The sequence below is a fragment of the Cavia porcellus genome, unplaced genomic scaffold (assembly GCF_034190915.1).
Source record: "Cavia porcellus strain 051 isolate PalLab524CR breed Dunkin Hartley unplaced genomic scaffold, mCavPor4.1 scaffold_8, whole genome shotgun sequence".
Classification (NCBI taxonomy): Eukaryota; Metazoa; Chordata; class Mammalia; order Rodentia; family Caviidae; genus Cavia; species Cavia porcellus.
Window position 1 is genome coordinate 94,050,676 of NW_026947491.1, and position 13,127 is coordinate 94,063,802.

The 13,127-nt window shown below is 57.9% G+C and overlaps 1 protein-coding gene across 5 annotated transcripts in view; it reads left to right on the forward strand.

The window, feature by feature from the left end:
• The window catches only part of Abtb3 (ankyrin repeat and BTB domain containing 3), a 151,392-nt gene that overhangs the window by 113,328 nt on the left and 24,937 nt on the right, over positions 1-13,127 (forward strand). The gene's annotated exons all lie outside the window — the stretch shown is intronic.

Consider the following 13,127-nt stretch of genomic DNA (forward strand, 5'->3'; position numbering starts at 1 on the left):
CAGGCGTGTTCGGGGTCCCTCCCCTCCTAGCCTCAGGCAGGAAGCAATCTGGGGAGGGAGTGTGGATCACAGCTGGCCCCAGGGTCTGACTGCAGGGTTCTGCTGAGCAGCCCCACAGGCGGGCCCTGGGTCACAAAGGCACAAGGACTAATAAATGCAGGCCCCTGCAAAGGAGGCTTTGGTATGCCCATTTCAAAGACAGGAAAACCGAGGCACGGGTAGGCAGAATACCCTACCATAGAAACTGCATCAGAAATGCATTTGAAGTCATGCTGCTCAGGCCCCTCAGCCTGAGCTCTGGCCACTGGGCTCTCACTTCTGAGTGCCTGTCTGGGCAGCTCACACTGCTGCGAGGCCTCACCTTGTCCCTAGAATGACAGCAGCAGGTCAGGGAGGCCCAGGGAGCAGCCACTGAGTGAGCAGCTCCTGCTTTCAGGGGGGGTCGAAGCGGGTCTTCCCCTGTCCCCCCTGCAGCTTCTGGAGGTTGGTGTCACTTTATAGGTTAGGACCTTGGGGGGGCTCATAGCAGAGGCGCCAGGGAGGAGGCCTCCTGGACTCAGCCTCCGTCCAGCTCCCCTCGCTCCCCCGGATTCCTGGCTGCTCCAGCTCTCCTCCTCAGTCCAAGCCCGGGATTTCTGGGGGCGGGAAGAGGGGTGGCTCCTGAGAAACCGGTGTATGCCGGTGTTTCTCCTGTCTCTGGGCCATCATGAAGTCCTCGGCCGGAAGGTCAGGCACCTCTAGGGCCGATTGCCTGTGCTGGTTCACTGGTGGTGCCCCTGGCCAAGCTCGTTAACTGCTGGACCTTGGTTTACCCGTGAGTGTCACGGAGACATGAGCAGAGGGCCATGCGCGCTCAGGGTGAGCTCAGGGGCCCCCTGCACCTGCAGAGACCGCAGCCCACAGGCTGTGAGGGCTCAGGAAGTCTTGGGGACCATGAGATAGTACTGGGGTGCACGTGGGGTGGGGCTTTGCCATGCTGGAAGGCTTTTAGCCCTGTAGTGAGGCTCACAGTGAACCATGGTGTACAGTACTGCCCACCGTACGGAGGAGTGAGGCCCGGAGAGATCGGTGGTTCCCGCACTCACTGTGGTCAGTGGCAGAACCAGGCACCACTGTCAAACCGGGGCTCCAGGGGTCTACCTGGGCACTTGGCCCTCCAGGGTCCTCTGCAGACTCAGTGGGCCACAGAGTGGGCACACCCGTTAGCCTCTGTCCTTGTCCCCTAACCTGCGAGGACAACAGTGGCTTTACATAGCATTCGCATGGTGTCGTGGCGTCAGGAGAGACCCGGAGGTGGCTGGAGCTGTGTGGAGTGGGTGTGGGTGTCTGTGAACACCTCCCCACCCGTACCAAAGAGAGCCAGCATCTGCTGCAGTCCTGAAAACAGTCGCTTATCCTGGTCCCCACCCGGGGCTGGTCAGGCCTCTGGTGACCTCCCCGGGAAGATCTGTCCCTCTTCACAGTTCCACAGCCTCGGACCTCAAGCTGTTTCTTGTGCCCCAGCCCGGGGCGTGGTCTGGTGACCAAGCAATGTCCTTGCAGCAGTCACGCCAAGGACGTCTGTCTCAGTGCTGGCCCTGGGTTGTGAGTTGGTGTGGACAGTCCTGGGGCCCGGGCAGCTGCTCGGAGGCCGGTTTGTCCATCGGAGACCCAGGCTCAGTGGCTCACCTCTCCTGCTTCCTTGCCGCATCTGTCTCTCAAATGACCCACCTCTGAGGAGCCGCGCTCATTGGTTATTCTAGCCACGTCTTAATCACATTTAGAAATATTTTCCACAGAGAAAACCGAGCTACAGTCAGCCCTCCCTGGCTGTAGGTTCTGGGTCCACAGGTTCACCCGACTGTGAATCACAGACTAGAAACTTCGTACTATTTTGTACGAAGTATTATTCCCTGCACAATAGAGAGTAACAGCCATTTACATAGCACATACAACCAGCGAGATCGTGCGGGTATCCAGAGGTGGTTTAAAGCGAGCAGGGATTGTGTGCGACTCTTCCCCGGAGAGCTTTGAGCCTTCGCAGCCTCTGGTTTTCTCCTGTGGCCCTGGATCCTGCGAGCTTTATAAATAACAAGTGTGAGACTTGCAAGTTCTGTTAGCTAGAAAACACAGCACGTGAGAAGGGGACCCTGTAGACCCAGTGTGCACGCGTCCCCCAGCCTCGCCAGCTGGCACTGAGGAGGAGACTGCTGCCTGCACTGCGCGGTGACTCCATCGTGGAAGCCCTGCCCCGCAAGGAGACCAGGGACCTCCCATGTGCCCTGCAGCCACTGTCCCTGAGGCACATCCATGGCCGCCCTGTAGCTGTGCACGGCAGTCCTTGACCCAACGTCACAGATCTGAAGGTTGAAGAGCCCATCCAGGACTCCGGGTGGCCAGGTGGCTCCCAGCACAGAGTCGGCCCTGAGTCCCTGTCTACATAGGAACAGCCCGAGAAGGTGCAGCTCTGGGCACCTAACACGTGCAGGAACTCAGTGTTGGGGCTGGATGCCAGTGACATTAGCCCCGTTAATTGCCTGCCAGCTGGCGGAAGTTTCCTGAAGGGGGCAGCTGGGACCCTGCTGGGAAGGGGCAGCCTGGCTGGGCTCTGGCATCCACGGCGCGTGTCCACGGTGGGTGCTCCAGGACCTTGCTCTTAGACGCTGCAGGAGCCGGGCTTTTATCTTCTGGGGCGGCAGCAAACCTCACCATGGTGATGGGCACTCGGAGAGCCACACCTCTCCCTGAGCAGCCCCTGCTGAGCCCCGGTGACCCCTTCCTTTCGTCCCTGCTTGTTGTTCCGGAAGTGAGGGGGAGTGGAGGGCAGGAGAGCACAGTTACACACCTTGGCAGCTTCCTGTGTTTTCTTAATTACTGCTTTTGTGGTGCTTCAGAAATACCAAGCGGGGCCTTCTGTTGGTGGGGGCAGGTTTTCTGCTGGGGCAAGGCTGTTACACCGAGGGAGAAGGGGTGTGTCAGAGCCCCCCATAGCTGATAGGCGGCACCTTCACAAGATCAGGGGGCATCAGAACCACGCGCTCCTCTCGGAACAGGAAATGTACGCTGGCCGGAAAGGAAGGCTGGCGCTGGCGAGGTGCTCGGGCTGGGGACCTGGATTCTCACATCCCGCCTCTGCCCCACGCAGATCGTCCTTCTAGCAGGCACCTGGTCAAGTCACTGCGCTCTCCACAGGCTTGGCTTAGCCTCCTTTTTAATTTTGAGCCTTATTACCCCATGTTTGCAGTGCGCAGCGTCGTGGTCGTCCTGGGGAGTTGGTCTCATTGTCCTCAGCCCCTCTTCTCCTTCTCCCCTCCACCTCTGGTCCCTGTGACAAAGTGTCTCCCAGTTTCTTCTTCTCTGTCACTTCCTCTGCCATTGAATTTATTTCCACCCTGACGAGAGTGACAAGTGCTTTGGGGAGGAGGGGACCCCTTGGGTCAGGGTCCACACAGCAGGGAACAAGCCACACCCCGTTGGCAGCTGCTTCCGGTCCTTCCTAGATGCTGGCTTAACCTTCTGTTTGGTGTGGGCCTCCCCGAGTTCTCAGGGGGCACCCACTGTGGAGCGCTGGTCCTGAAATTGTCCTGTGGCAGCGGCAAGCTCTGGTTCCTCCAGCAGCCCTAGGGGGCACAGATGACCCCGAGCCACCAGAGAACCCCTGCGCCCGTCAGGAAGAGCACAGTCACAGTAGAGGGGCTCAAGGCCTGGTGTGTGGGCGCTGGTTCCAGAACCCCCAGATAAAACCCAAGACTCCCCAAGCGTCCCATTGGTGTAGAACCACACACATCCTCCGAGTTCCTGACGGCATTTCTGGGTGAGTCGCTTGTGAGTGCTGTGTGCACAGTAGCTGTGGGGTGCTGTGAGGGGAGCAATGCCAGGGACAAGTCTGTATGCGTGCAGATGAGATACCGTCACACCATTCATTCCCACCAGGGCGCCTGAATCCGTGGATGAGGACACGGAGGGTGCCCAGTGCTACTGAGCTCACCCCAGAGCTGGGCGGTACCAGACCCCCTGGGCTCAGCACTTGCCTGTCACTGAGGAGACACAGAGGGCTGGACAGTGCCGTGGGATCACAGGAGACCATGGAGGAAAACTGTGAGGCTCACGGGGAGGACACCTCAGGACCGGCCTTCTGATGGCACTGCAGGGGAGGGGACACTGTCCATTCCTGCTTTAGCAGAGGATCCACATCTCGGGGGCTGATGGGCAAAGCTGGGGTGCCGAGGAGAGCAGCATGAGGCTCATCCACACAGCTCCTTCCCTGTCGTGTTTGCATAGACCCTGAGCTCCAGCCTCGGGCCCACCCTATGCTGCCCTCGGACGGTGGCCTGTAGGGTCGGACACCTGGCCGGCCATGGCAGCGCCGTGGGCCTGGAAGGCTCCTCACCCCTTCCGCTCCCCTTGCGTGTCCTTGTCCCTGCACGCCCTGCCGTGGCTCCAGCTCCTGCTCCTCCTGCCCTCTTCCGTGCCAGAGGACATCACAGTCCTCGCTGCCCGCCCACGGTGACCTGCCGGGACCTGCTGCTGCCCCCAAGAGAAGTCAGTGCATTAGCGCCTCCCAGAACTCGGGACACCCTCCCTCTGATCCTGGGCACTCAGGGCCCAATGTCCTCCTCCAGCAGGGTCAGAGACAGGCCCCGTGGCCTGCGCAAGGAACCCGGCTGGCCTGGAGCAGGCCCTCAGTCAGGGCCTGCACAGGGCCGAGTGCCTGCTCAGCCCGTGGTGGGCAGGGAGGTCCAGAGACCCTGTGGAGGTGCTGGCTCACCCTGGGCCTGCAGAGAAAGCAGGAGCCCAGAGGAGCAGGTCCCTGTGGAGGAGACTGCACAGGCTGGGGACACTGGGGGGCACAGAGGGCCCGGGGCAGGGCCACATTCAGCCAGCAGGGTTCTTTGTGCTTGCCAGAGAGCCCTGACTGAGCCAGGGTGTGGCACGGGGCCCCAGGTCCAACCCCAGCACCTGGGGAGAACAGACTCTCAGGTTTCTGCCCGGGAGCTTGTCCAGCAAGGGACACATCCCCAGGGTGGCCCTGTGGCCATCAGAAGAGGCTGCTTAGCAGGCCGCTTCTTGAGTGAGATCCCTGCCAGCCTCTCCCTCACGAGGGACACAGGCCCCTCGGCCAGGCTGCCTGGGTTCAAGTCCTGGTGGGACCATTTCCTCCTGTGTGACGGGAGCACTCAGCTCACTTGTGTAGGCCTCAGTTTCTGGGTCAGGAGAGGGAGCAGATGAAATGAAATCATCACAACAAACCAGGGGCGCAATCCCTGCGTCACAGTAACGCCGTGGAGGGAGTGGCCCTTGTGCTAGCTCCTTCCAGTCTGGACCGTGACGGTCAGCTCTTCAGTTGTCAGACACTGCGCCTTGCCACACTCTGGAGTGACAGAGTCAGCTGCATGAGAAGCAGTCGTTGCCAGGTGAGGAGGTGCACACCTGTGATTCCAGCACTTGGGTGGCTGAGGCAGGAGGGTCGCTGAGTTCCAGGCCAGCCTGCCGAGCAGAAGTAGTGACCACCTGGGAGACAGTGGCCCAGCAGAGGTCCAGGGTGGCTGACACTGTCTGCCATTGCTAAGGGCTCAGGCCTCCGGGAGCCACTGTCCCAGCCGTGTGACTCGTGTGCCCAGTGTGGGCAGACCTTGTCTCCTCTCTGACCCGTGGGGCGATGGTGGTCGTGACTGGCCGGAGTACCCGTCCTGTCCCCAGCAGCAGCAGCAAAGCTGTGACTGAGGAGGCTGGCAGGAGGTGAGGATGGGTGTGTGCGCACTACATGTGTGGCTCCGATGGTGAGGGGAGCTGCAGGGGCAGGAGACATTCTGGGAGAAACCAGCAAGCGTGGACATCACCTCTGACGGTCAGCTTCTTTCTCTCGGGGGTGGGGGGCAGAGTCGGCTCCCCCATCTTGGAGCACGGCTCACTGTTGAGGTCCCACCGTCAGTGTTGAGTGCATGGCACAGGAGCCCCTCACCCAGCGGTCAGCCATGGTCTCCAGGTGAGACGCTGGCCGGCAGGTGAGGAAGAAGCCTGGGGAGACTCCACCAGGGGGCCCTAGGGGCTTGGGTGTGGCCGAGGTCACCCAGGGGGACCTCGGTGGGTTAGAATTGTCACCATGAGACCAGGCAGAAGCGCACGGCCAGAGAAGAGCCAGAGAGAGTGACGCAGTGGGCACCAGGGACCACGAGACAGAGCCGAGTCACCAGCGGCCAAGGTCGTAACTCTGCAACGGGGGACGCAGGCTGAAAAGAGGCCACCAGGCCTGGCAGTGGGCACATTAGTGCTCAGAAGAGCAGCCGGGATGCTGAAAGCAGATGGCAGGTGGCAGACGGTTTGTCAATGCTTGGATTCGGTCCCGAGCCTCCAAAGTGTTAAAAGCAAAACGGAAACACATTTGGTGCCGACAGCAACACAGCGCCGTCTTCAGCAGCAGCGGGGCGCACGTCCAAGCCGGGGCTCCAGTCCCAGCGCGGTCGCCCTCTGCAGGGGCGGCGTTTGCCCGGTGGGGTCTGCTGGCCCCGGAACAGGGCTGGGTCTGCAGCCTTTCTTCTTCGGGTCCTATGTTGATTCCAGCCTTACCACACAGCACTCCCTCGAACCCGGGGCAGGGGTGCCCATCCTGCGGGAAGCCTCCGTGTCGCAGTGTCCTTTGTGTGTGCTGTCCTCCTGTGTGCACTGCCCCTCCTCCGTCAGGTCAGTTGCCCTTCAGGAGGTGACGCCCCCAGCTGGGTGCGGCCAGTATCTTTTCCAGCTCTGAAAACTGCTCAGTTTTGGAATCAGACATGAGATGTGCAAAGTGACAGGGACATCTTGACCTGCGGGGGAAACTGAGGCACGAACATAGAGAAATGAGCACAGCTGGAATGCGTGTCCTCCCTCGCATCTCTGTGAGGTGGGGTGGTCCCTGGTGGCCCCCACCCCACAGGGGGCTGCCTTCTCTTCACCCCCAAGGAGCCGGGGCTCTGGACCCTGCCCGAGGTTCACAGAGAACATGACCCAGCTGGAATCCAAACCACATGGAGCACGAGCTCCCCCTGCTCCAAAGGCAGCGCCAGCAGAGATTTCACATAAAAGGCGGCACTCACCGTGTCATGGGCCCACGGGTGGGTGACAGCATCAGCCACCAGACGCCGTTCCTCTTAGGAGCCCCTGCACTGTCCACCTTGGCCAGCGCTGGATCTCCCTGTAGAGAGGAGGGAAACTCCCGATATTCCAGCAAGGGGCCAGGAAACACGAGAGCAGTCACTGCACTGGAAACTCGGGCAAACACAGATCTGAAGCCACCGCTCTGCACGTTTCCCAGCAGCAGACGGGAAAAAGAACCTGCTAGTCCTGATCTGAATCAGGATGGGGAGTAGCCAGGCTCTCGAACACCGCACGGGAGACCTTGAATCTGCCTTTCAGAAACTCGGAAACATCATTCTGCTCTTGTGTCCGTCCCTGGAAAAACACTTCCATACTGAAGAGGGGAGCACAGACAAGGTGCACAGCAGTGTGGGGTTTACAACAGCGAGAGGGAGGGCGGGAGGGCGAGAGCACGCTCTGCGCGTCCCTGGCGAATGCGAGAGGCGTTACGGCATGTGCCTTACGGGAAGGCTGAGACAGTGGGAATAAGGGAGCTGGAATTCACTCCTAAGTATTGTGCAGAAAAGAAATGCAAGTGTCTAAGAAGGGTTTATGTAGTTTGCTAACAGTTATATGACGTTTGCCAACGTGTTAAAAAAGGCCATATTTTTTTTATGAGTTCATATACACAGAGTCTGCCAAAAAAGGATGCATAGGAAAAGAAAAACTTGTATAAATACTTTAATATTAAGTTTACTGAGACATCTTGAGATTCATACAAGCTCCCTTTGGCCTCTGCCATTAAGAGAGAGGCTCAAAGTGGCGGCCGTGAGCTGCCAGGCATGTAGTATTTTTCTTTTCCTAAAGTGTGTACACATTTTGGGGGGCAGACTCTGTATACACCAGAGCGTGCATGAGATTGCTAGATGTCAGGAGAAGGGGTCCTCGCAGGAAGGTAGGGGCAGGATGGGACCAGGAGGTGGGGACTTGTATGTTTGTGATGCTTTATTTTTCTATCTTAATTGGGGACGAGCACAGCAGGGATCACTGCATTCATCTGTATTTCACGTGTGCCTGAAATAATTCACTAATGGCAAAGCTGCCTGCTTAGCATTTGCAACAGCACATTCAGAAGGCCAGTTCTGGGCTTTTAATAAACAGCAAGCAAATTTTTAATAAGTATTACGAAAGTGTTGAGTGGCTCAGCAAATTTAGGAAGTGTTCGCTTAAATAAAATTAAACAGGCTTTTGAAAACATGTTTCTCCGCACTTTCAATATTTTATATTTCTTGTTAATTCAAAGAGAAGGTTATTCTGTTTAATGCTTTTTCATGAACCAGGGTCAGCAAACTCTAGCCGCCGCCCCTGTTTTTGTAGATAAGTTATGCAGAAGGACCACCACACTTGTTTCAGAGTTGATTCTGTGGCTGATTTCCACGCAGTGGCTTTGGTCAGGAGTTGGGACTGAGACCATGTGGCCCACAGATGCTGCAGTGTTTACTTCCCGGCCCGTTACAGAACCAGGGTGCTCAGGATCGGTATCGCTGGGTCTTCTCTGCCAGTGTGGGCCTAGGACTGAGCCTCACACCTCAGGAAGTGGTTGGCTTGTTGTGAAAACTTCTATAAAGAAGACACCCGTTCTTTCACTGGTCCCCAGCAGAATGGCAGGCTGTGCTAGGTACTTCCCAGTGCCTCACCACACTGACCTAAGTTTAAACAGCATGTGTGGACCTCTTGGGGAGGAGTCATTAGATGCACCAGGCAGGATACTGTGGCTTGGACAAGACCGGAGCTTAAAATCCTCCTTCATGTCCATCCAGCTCTAGCAGCTTCTCCTGAGGCCAGGACGTAGGTACCTTCCCACGCCTTGCTCTGCTGCTGTCCCTTGGGCAGCACCCTCCTCTGCAGGGCCCCACCCAGCAGGACATCTAACTAGTGAGCCAGGAAAGTAGAAGGGCCAGGCCGGCACAGAGATTATACACTCTCCTCCATGCATCCCATTGGCCAGAATATGCTCATGTGACTGTGCAAAGCCGCAAGGTACCCTGGGAAATGTAGTGTATCCAAGCAACCATGTGCCCAGCTAAAAATGTGAGTCCTGCAACCATACAGGGAGAAGATAAGGAAGGGCCCCTGGAGGACCACAGACAGTCTCTGATGGGAGGGATGCATTGAGAGCTTGCACCCTTATCCAGGGTGAGTATTTTCCTATAGATAGACCTTATTTTTCACTTTAAAAAATAAAAAGCTGTGAAGCGAGAGACCTATCATGCTGCTTCATCGTTTTCTGTGCAAAATAACATGACAACCCACTCGGTCATGAGCACCCAGGGTCCTTCCTCCTGCGGTGTGCAGCCCTTGGTTTTGAGATGAATCTTTTAAACATCTTCAAACAGAGCTGGAATTTCTTTGGGAAGAGGCAAAAGCAGCGGCTGTGAGCCACTCCCTGGACGTTGAGTTGTGAGGAGGGAGGATTCTAGGCGCCCGGTGACTCCAAGGCGGGGTGTGGAATCGCCCTGGCTTCCCCTCATCCGAGGCAGGTTTAATGATCTGGTTCTTTTCTGTACTTTAGTAGCAGCATTAAACAGCAAGCGGGCACAATCGTGAACCAAGATTTCTCCTAGGAGTTTTGCAAGCGTTACATGTTCCATTTACTGCAATCATGTAATTTTTTTTCTGTCTTAGAAAGGCGCGCTGAGATTCTGCTGTGACTTAGCTCAGCACAAAGCACTCTCAATTCGTTAATCTTTTTTGCCACCCAATAGAAAAGGAAGAGATCATCAGTCGTGAGGCTGGAAGCTGTGAGAGGGTTTGGCGGGGGCTGTCGGGCTCGGGTGAGCAGAGAAGCCTGGGGGCCGGACCCTGCCCGGATTCAGGGGCTTTCGGGGTGCCATTTCCCGATTCGTTTCGGAAGCCACCATTTTCTTGTCACACTTACAGAGCCCCACAATGGGACTTCTTGAAGTACAGGACTTGGTGCTCAGGCAGCTTGTCAGCCTAGCCCAGGGGTTCCCAGCCTAAGCACTAGGGACATTGGGAGCTGGGTGACTGACGCCGATGCAGGAGCATGGGGTGGGCTGTGGGGCATGGCAGGGTCTCCCTGACTTGCTGAGTTGCCCAGCCTAGGCCTGACCTGGCCATCCCTTTGCCTCGACCTCCCAGAGTGCTGGGATTGCAGGCACATGGCCGGCTCGGCTTCCAGTTTCTTGTTGTCAAGACCATAGGCATGAGTTGAATGGTATTTTCCAGCACTGTTGTTCTGGGAGTCAGAAGCTGTGAGACGGAACTTGTCTCTAGCACATCTTTAAAGGAAAGCGCAGTGGGGGAGAGAGTTAGGCAATGGGCAACCAGATGCCAGGCAGGAAGGGGGAGAGCAGGGGCCGTGCCAGCAGGGAGGGGACAGGAAGCTGTGAGAAGCTATCCCTCCTCTGGGATAGCTGCAGCAGAACCTAAAGCCCAACGGCCACAGTCGGGAACGTGTACTTCCTGGCACTCAGCCGAGTACCTGGCATCTGGCAGCCACTTCCCCAGGTGACCCTGGCGGTGGTGATCTCAGCAGGTGGGGCCCTGAGAGCAGCAGGTGCTTGGGGAGTGAGAGGGCCCGGTCAGGTCCCAGCTCTAACTCGACTGGCTGTGTGGCCTCCAGCGAGTTCTGATCCTCTCTGGGCCATGATTTCCTCTCCTTAAAATCAAAGATAAATTTTGTAGGCTCAGAGGATTTGATGAGGATCTATGTGAATCGTGTATTTATAAACACATGTGTCTATGTATGGCACATGTACACTCATTCACATAAACGTGTGGGCAACACTTACGTACAAAAATGGGGGTGGGAATTAGAATAGCTGCTGGCACAGTGTAGATGCTACCCCTGTAGGTGTCTGATATTATTTGAGAGCCAATAAAACATTCCCGGTATGGAAGCACTGAGTCCTGTGCTTGATCTGGAGTGGGCAGTCAGAAGGAATGGATGAAAATCTGGTCTGTGTGTTTTCCCTTGTGCGCTGCTGGGGCTGGAAGCCGGGGGCTTGCCCATGCCAGCCAGGCACTCTGCCCCCGAGCTACCCCTCAGCCTTATTTTTTTGTTTTGAGACAGGGTCTCACTCAGTTGCTCAGGGTGGCCTCAAACGCGTCACCCTGCCTCAGCCTCCAGCGTAGCTCGGATTTCAGGTGTGCGCCACTAGCATGCCCAGCCTAACAAAGGTCAGGTAAAGCAGCTTCCTCCTGAGAGACTGGGTCCTGCCCCGTTTCACCCTCGCCCGGGGTACAGGCCAGATTTCAGCAGGGCCGGGGTGGTGTGGCTGGGGCAGCAGGGGGTCCTGTCTCTCTCCCTCCACCTTTCCCTCCCCCCTCTGTGCTGAGCCGCCCATCCTTCTGTTCCGGTCGGTCTCACAGGCAGAGCTCAGGGCTGGTGTGGCAGCAGCCTGGTGTGCCCGACCTCGGGCAGCTGCACCTGCCCAGCCAGGACAGGGTGTCACACCCCATCCTGTGGCCATGAGCAGCCCCTGCTTCCTGTGTCCTTGTTGGCGCTGGACCCACGTGGGGCTGCGTCCTCACCTGGAGAAAGGACCTGGAGCCCCGGGGAAGACCCCGTCCCCCAGGAGAGAAGCTGGGGCTGCTGTCTCCCCGCTGGGGTGCGAGGGCGGCCGTGCGGCAGGACCCTGCAGTGCCCTGCGGAGTGTGACACGTTGTCACTCAGGTGACAGATTGACCACTGCTGTCCCCTTCAGCTCTGGCTACCACTTCCAGGGGCAGAGGCCTGGCTCTCACGTGGACATGAGTCACACTGGACTTGGCAGTGAGGCTCCCTGGGCTGGTGGAGGAGTGCAGGAGAGCTGCCGGCTCACAGCCCACACCCCACAGCACATGCTTCCAGCCTTCACCACGCTGATGCCCAGACTGGGCCGAGTGACACCGTGGGAACCTCAGCAGACCGGGCCCAGTGGGGCCAGGCTCAGTCCTCCAGGCCCCAGAGAGCACTGGGCAAGGCCCCAGCAGCCAGGGAGGTCCCACCTGGGCTTGCAGCACTGTGCAGTCGAGGAGGGACGCAGCGGGGCAGCACCTGTCATTGTCCTGTGTGCTGTGGGGTCCCAGTGTCTTCCCTGTGGCCCACCCATCATTGGAAGTGTCTTGCACATGGGGAAACTGAGGCCGGGAGTGGCTGTTACCACCCAAGTTCCCACTGCAAGTAAGAAGCAGATGAGGGATGTGAACTGGCTCTTAGATTCCAGCTCTCTGCCTCTGGAGGACACAGGCTTTGGCGTCACACACTCAGAAGCTCGCCGGGGACTGCAGCAAATAATCACAGGACGGTGATGTCCTTCCAGGCTGGATCTGCCCAGGGGACAGGAACAGCACTTCACCAGGGCCTGGCGCACCGAGAAGACACGGCAAAGGGTGGCTTAGATTGCTGAGCGTGGCCTTGGGCCGCGTGGGACACGAGGGCCCAGGGATGGGGACCCCTGGGAGGAGCCCATGGCACCCTGAGGGAGCCCTTCCTCGCCTGCTGAGCGTTGCAATTGTGCTCTGACCGACTCTGTCCCCACCCCTCGTCACCTGCTGCCCACAGCACCAGGGTGCCCAGATGCAGCCTCCCGGGAGCCAGGCGTCCCCCCACCGGTGGCTGCCTGACTCGTGGTAGTGTCTCCTTGAGGTATAAGGAGCGCTTTGACTGCTCGGTGCTGGCATCCGTCTGTGGACACAGGCTGTCCTCTCTGCACAGGTGCACTTTGCTCTGTAATGTAGGGTTGTGACACGAGATCTCCAGCACCGTGTGCCGAGCGCCGTGCCCTCCCAAGTGCTGTGTGTGCAGCATCTCGTTCAGTGGCACCCAGCACCCTGCAAGGAGGGCTTTCCAGGAGACAGGACCAAGCTGGCTTTCCAGGAGAGAGGACCAGACAGCGAAGCAATTAAAGAGCCAGCCCCGAGACCACGTGGCCGCTCAGTGGCAGTGCTGGGGTTTGAACTTTCTAATGAGGCACTGGGCTTGTGCTCTTAACTTGTGAGTAGCACTAAAGGATAACAGACCCATAAGCACCTGCCTGGCAAGTGCAAGACCCTGAATTCGATTCATGCTTTAAAAAAAGAAAGGATAA